Raw genomic sequence first — 6,302 nt, forward strand, 5'->3', positions numbered from 1 at the left:
ACATAAACACATGCACTACATCGTCCATTTTTGGTGTAATTTGAGTTGCATTTTATGTGCAGTGCAGGCAATAATACTTGTTATTACACAATATTGAATTAGGAAGCAGCGGGAAGAATCTTTACCGGTACAGGCAAAGCCAATAAGCATTCTCAGATAGGTTAAACACCACAAGCTAAATCCAAAATGACAAGAAACCATGTGTTTTAAACAAAGATATGAAGGCCAAATTGCTTTGGTTTCTCCTGTTTCAACTAGCCAGTCTTCTTTTTTAAAAGGTGCCTGGGAGGTAGTATTTTGGAAAAACTTGCATGGAAATTCTCTTAAATTTCTTCAGATTTTGTACCATTTTCCTTCCTGACATCACACTGTTATTTTGCTGACAACATGCCAAAATAACAGACTTCACTCTTTGAATATTCACTGTGCAAAGAGTGAGTAGTGTGGGTGCTATTGTCTCTGTGTTCAAAACTATTCCATGATCAGTTTTTTCATTGATAGAAGTCTCAGATATGCAGGAGTGTGTGAGGAGGGTATATTTGCAAACCCAACAATCCTAGCCACTGGACACCATTAAGGCCTGAACTATGCGCAACTCATGTTTTTCAGAGGGTCCAGTGCCAGCTTGCTCATCCATCCCCTTAGAGAAAAGCAAAGCCAAACCCATGAATTGCACAGAGTTGGGAAAATGGGCAAGGGGTGATTGAGAAAAACAATAAAACAATTCAGGGGGATGGATCCAGGCAATTTCCTGCTGGACACTCAGTAATATCTTGAGCATCAACTCATATGATGCTTTCAGACACTGTCTCACGCTGACCAAACAAATGTAGGCTCCTTTTCTTTGACTTTATGAAATAGCTGAGGCCGTCACAGCAGCAGACTTGACACTCATGTCTCTAAATGGAGAGAGGGACTTTGCGCAAATTAGGCATGTGGCACAGCAGCAGCAACTTTGTTATTTAAATCTTCTGATGTGGCATTACAGTAGCTTTATGAACTTAAATGCTTTACTGCACAGCAAATGAGCTGTTGCATATAGATTCAAAGTTTACACAGTGAAATCACTGGGAACAGATTGGGTCCAGTACCATGGATGCTGTCAGTGCATTTTTATTTTCAGCAAAGTCCAAAGATCTTTCTATTTGGAGCATCACAAAAAATGTGGCATGTCCAGTGGATTATTATAGGGAGTTTTCAGTTTGCTGCTAAAAATGTTTACAGTAGTGGCATTACTGCAAGCACTGAACTTATCTAACCATTTAAGAAAATAAAAACGTGTGTATCTTCAATAGCTGCGACCACCTTTGCACATGCATCCACACATTCAGGCATTTACAAACACACTTGAAGGCTCCAATGATGCCTTGCTACAATTACTGGTTCATGTATTATGAAATGTGTGTGTGTGATCTATACTGTCACTCATGTTACATGAACCACTTTAAAAAATAATGCACTTTTTTGTTATAGGCCACTCCCACTGTCCCCCCACTTTTGCCAATTGGCATGAACAGTCCTTTGGCTTGTGACCAATCTTTCCACAGAATCTTGTGCAAGGTGCAAGTAATGCACCTTTTTGTTTGTCCCCGAGGGGCAATTAAAGGAGGACCCACTGTAGATTGAGAGTACCTCTAGGGCACCAGCACATCCCTCAAATGTCTGATCAGATTGGGATCTGGGGTATTTGGAGGCAAAGTTGACACCTTAAGCTCTTTGTCCCATTCCTTGGGTCACTCCTGAGCAGTTTTTGTGGTGGGGCATGGTGCATTGTCCTGCTGTGGGGCCACTTTCATTGACAAGTGCTATTACCATAAGGGGGGTTTATTTTGTCTGCAGTGGTGTTCGGGCAGGTGAAGGGCGTTCAGTAGCATCCACATGAATGCCAGGATCCAAGGTTTCCCAGCAGAACATTGCACTGTAACAAGATGATCAGTGTTATTCACTTCATCCGCCAGTGGTTTTAATGCTTTGGCTGATCAGTGTATATACGGTATATATAAAAAACTACGAGTTTTTTTCATGCCCAACCCCTAACCTTATTATACAACATCTCCCCTCCTCGTGAATCACAATTTAACCCCTGCAAACAAGATATAACGTGTTTGTGATCTTTCTTCAGATGCTGGTAGGCAGATTTTGCTACCTTCAGACAGAGCCGGGCTAGCTGTTTCCTCTTCCGTCCAGTCTTTACATAAAGCTAACCAGCAGCTGGCTGTAGCTTCATATTTACCATACAGATAGGGTGCTGTGGGAGTTACTGGGAGCAAAACATTAGTTACATTCACCCTGTCGGTTGGGTTGACTGAGCAGTACCTTGGCAGGGGGAGATTACAACATTGCACATCGCCAAGTCATAGTTATGTTAGAGAGCAGACCACCGTGAACTGTATCCACACAGAGGTTGAATCTGACAAACAACAATCAGCTTGCAGTAACTGTGCACAATTAGTTTGACATTTGGGGAAGTACGCTCATTTGCTTTCTTGAGTTAGATGAGAAGATTGATACCACTTTCATATCCAGCCAGGGTAGTGAATTCAGAGGTTTGGGCTAAATGCTTATCAAAACTTTAAACAAAGCCCATTACAGTGGAGTAAATATCCACCATTCCTGTCTATGTAAATCAAAGCAAGCGTGTGTTTTTGAGGGACAAACAGTTGCAGGCAGTGATAGCTCTGACCATACAGGTTCAATACGGGGGTGCTGTCAGGAACACCGACACATTTCAGCATGCACAACAGATATCCATCATTCTACGTGTTTGTCTTGCAGAAAATACTACTCAGCCTTAATGGGATAAACTCAAAGGGCGCTGGAGTGATGGGCCAAATATTCCATGAAAAACCTCAGCTCTCCAGTTCCCTGAAAGCTTTCTTGGTCAACAAATGAATCCAAGAGAGGGAGAGGAGATGACACTGCCAAAGACACCCACCACTGGCCCCATTCTAATATCTGTCAAAATATAAATCAATAAGACCTGAAGACAAATGACTCGCCGCTGGATGCTGCGAAGCCAAGCATCCCTGCTCTGAATCCGAATTCCAGCATCTCATATGAATTTCAATGATTCTTTTGTAAACTTTTTAGATATGCATCACCTCGCTCTGAGTGCGTGTCAGGTTATAAATCAGCGGCCCACACTCCTGATTCGGAGCCCAGTGCTGACTTCAGCACTGTCACAGTCGATGGGAATGGGATGAAGGTTATCGACTAGGCCTATGGGCCAGAAAACGATACAAACTCCCAATGAGCACCCAGTGGCACCAAGCATGGCAGAACATCTGCGCAACACATGTCTGCAGCACAAACAAGGAGTGACTTGTGCTCACACACATCGGCAATGTCACAGAAGACACACAGGGGAGGCGATCAATATCTGACCCCCTCTAATCCTTCCTCAGCAAGCTGTGTTCCCATGCTCGCTCCACTCGTTATGCACAACTTCACTTTGCCTCTGCAATTTTCTTTGCAAACATGACATTACAGAGAACATGGCGCTATCTCCAGATATGCGGTCATGAACGTTCTTACCAGAAAAGAAAAGTGAAATCTGATAACTCTAGATTATGCTGTTTAGTTACAGGCTTCCACTGCACGGGGGATGGGATTTGAATATTCCTCTTCCTGCGGATTTTAAATTTCTGTAATAATTGCTATTGTGTGTATTTATGTAGCTAAGTGGAGGCCTCTGAATAAAACCACTCTTGAAATAATGGAAAGAAAGTAAGACCAGTGAACAATAGCCACAAATGTCAAACCTCAACTCGGACCCCCTGAGAGGTTGTAGAAGTGCTTTATATTTCAAGTTGGAATCATGCAAAAAAATATGGCTGGAATGAATGAACTTCACCAGCTGCCGCAACTTAGGATGGAGATGATGTGATTCTTGGATATGAGGGAGAGAAAAATTTCAATATTTGGCTCGGAGGTGTCAAAATTGTCAAGTCACTGCCAAATACTCTCTTAGAGATCAAACTTTCTCTTTAATAAGTCTGCATGAAGGTTATGTAAGATTAGGCTCAAATGAGAAGTCCTCCAATATGACTTTTTTTTTTTACTGTAATAAATTCCAGGAGGAGCACAGGAATGTGCTCATGTGGAAATCAATTTATGGTCTCCGAAGCTTGTAAGGATGAGTATTTCTACTTCTAAATTACCATCACTTCTCATGATAAATGTTGCCATCACCTAGAGTCTGTGCTGAAGGCTTTTGGAGGTAATCTCATGCATGATGATGTTAAATCCTTGTTCAGATTTAATGAGAAAGGACGATTGGCTATTAAAACCAATCTAGCAACACATAATATACTACATGTGGTAATACTCCAATCCACAATGAGCAATCACGCTACTACACGGGGTGTCAGGGGAGCAATACATCCTAAGCTTCGTACTGTGTGAGTAACGTCAATTACCAGCGTGGTGCTGCTCTGACATGGGGCTGAATATTGTTCTTGGCACCGAAGCCAAGAGTGAGAAGAGCAGGAGAGTGAGGAAGCCTAATTGTGATGTGCCATAATTTCCCGCTCAGGGCCTCTCACTCAGGATATGGGTGAGGTCAAAGGTGCAATAGAGGGAGTCCATCAGAGGCAAAGCGTGCTGAAGTCATCTGTACAGAGTTATTCGCGGTGAGGTGAAAGCAACTTGGTCAGACAGGGGACCTAATCAGATTTCAAAGTAAACACGGTGCCGCCGGCTCCAGAGGGCTGAGTCCAAACATTGTTGCTAATTGCATCTGTCTTCATTTTCCGCAACTCACTGTACAACACCAACGAAAAAGAAATCTAGATGGAACAAGAACTATTTCAAAACCGCAGAGAGCACCTCAAACTTACCTCAATTTTTAGTCCATAACTGTTCATTTTAGAGATTGCCAACTCTGATTGCTTCTGTCAGAAATCAAAATATAATGCCTGTGAAGTGTTTCTACTGGAATATTTCTTTTTTTTTTTTTCAGACATGGAGACTGAAAAGGAAAATATATATATGCTTGTCCCGTGTGCCATATGTGGGGGCTTCCAGAGCATGGAAACCTACGTAAGCACCAGTCAAGTAAGTACAATTTGGGTTTTCAGATGGCTGCAATTGATCTCCCATATTGTGACATTTCTGTACAAGAGAGCAGCTCCAAGTTAAACAGGCGCCTTATGTCAAGAGGCTTTTTTCACCACCACCACATCCAGCTGCATCTCAAAGTTATAGACAGCTTGTTCAGAGAGCGCTTTTACCGTCTTGTCCTGAAATCCCAGGAGTCACACCCGCTGCATGGTGTTTATTGCAGGTCACTGTTAGGGCCCTGGCCTTCAGTGGCACCTTGGCAGAAAGGGGAAAGCCCTCTACCCAAGGGACAGTGCATGATTGTTTTAATGTGGTTTCTTTGGTATTTTGCGTTCCAGCAAAAACCCAACCACATATCAACTGACTGCCATGTGCAGACTTGAAAATTACAAGTGCACACAGATCGCCAAAGCAGAGCGTAACTTAAACTGTACACGGTGTTATTGTTTGTATCCCTGACAGAGATGATGACATTTCATCATCCCCTTGTGCACTTGCCCATTACTGATGATGCTAAGCTGTTTCAGTGTCCTTGAGAGGAAAAAAAATCTCCTTGTTGCCCTTTCACAATAGAACACCGACAAAGTATGCATAACAGTAGGCTGTGTGCAGCAAGCAGTGCTGGATATGACATCAGATCTCTGAAATGTCTCTGTAAGCAAGTTTGTGCTGAGTCCACATCAACAAGTGTGTAATGTGGTAAGAGAGAAGTGTGTAAGCAAGCATACACTGTGAGGGGATGAGATTCACAGAGGCTCCTGAGGGAAATCAGGATAAAATGGTAGATGTGCTTGGAAAGCACATTTCATATTTTTGGATGAAACTGATAGATTCTAGGCTCAGCCGACTGTCCTACCCAATACTTAGCAGGGGAGTTATATAAAAATGGAAATGGAGCATGTGAACGACATCATCTGGATTGTAAAATCTGCTGTTGCCTGCTAACCAACATGCTGCATGTTGCTGACTGCTTAACAGTGAAAGTGTGGGTTTTACAGTCCACTGAAATTTCATATACCCTGTGCCTAAGCCTGAACATGTGCACCTGAATGAAAGTCAAGGGAAAACACTGAGTTATTCTGTTGATTTGAATATGTAAAAAAGCAAAATAAAACATAACAAAACAAAGGAAAAAAAGACACTGTCAGCAAAATACTAATGATAATCATTACTGTAATAATAATAATAATGATAATAATTATTATTATTATTGTTATATTACATAAAATAAGAGTAATGTT

This window comes from Epinephelus fuscoguttatus, linkage group LG8 (genome assembly GCF_011397635.1).
Source record: "Epinephelus fuscoguttatus linkage group LG8, E.fuscoguttatus.final_Chr_v1".
In the NCBI taxonomy this organism is placed as follows: Eukaryota; Metazoa; Chordata; class Actinopteri; order Perciformes; family Serranidae; genus Epinephelus; species Epinephelus fuscoguttatus.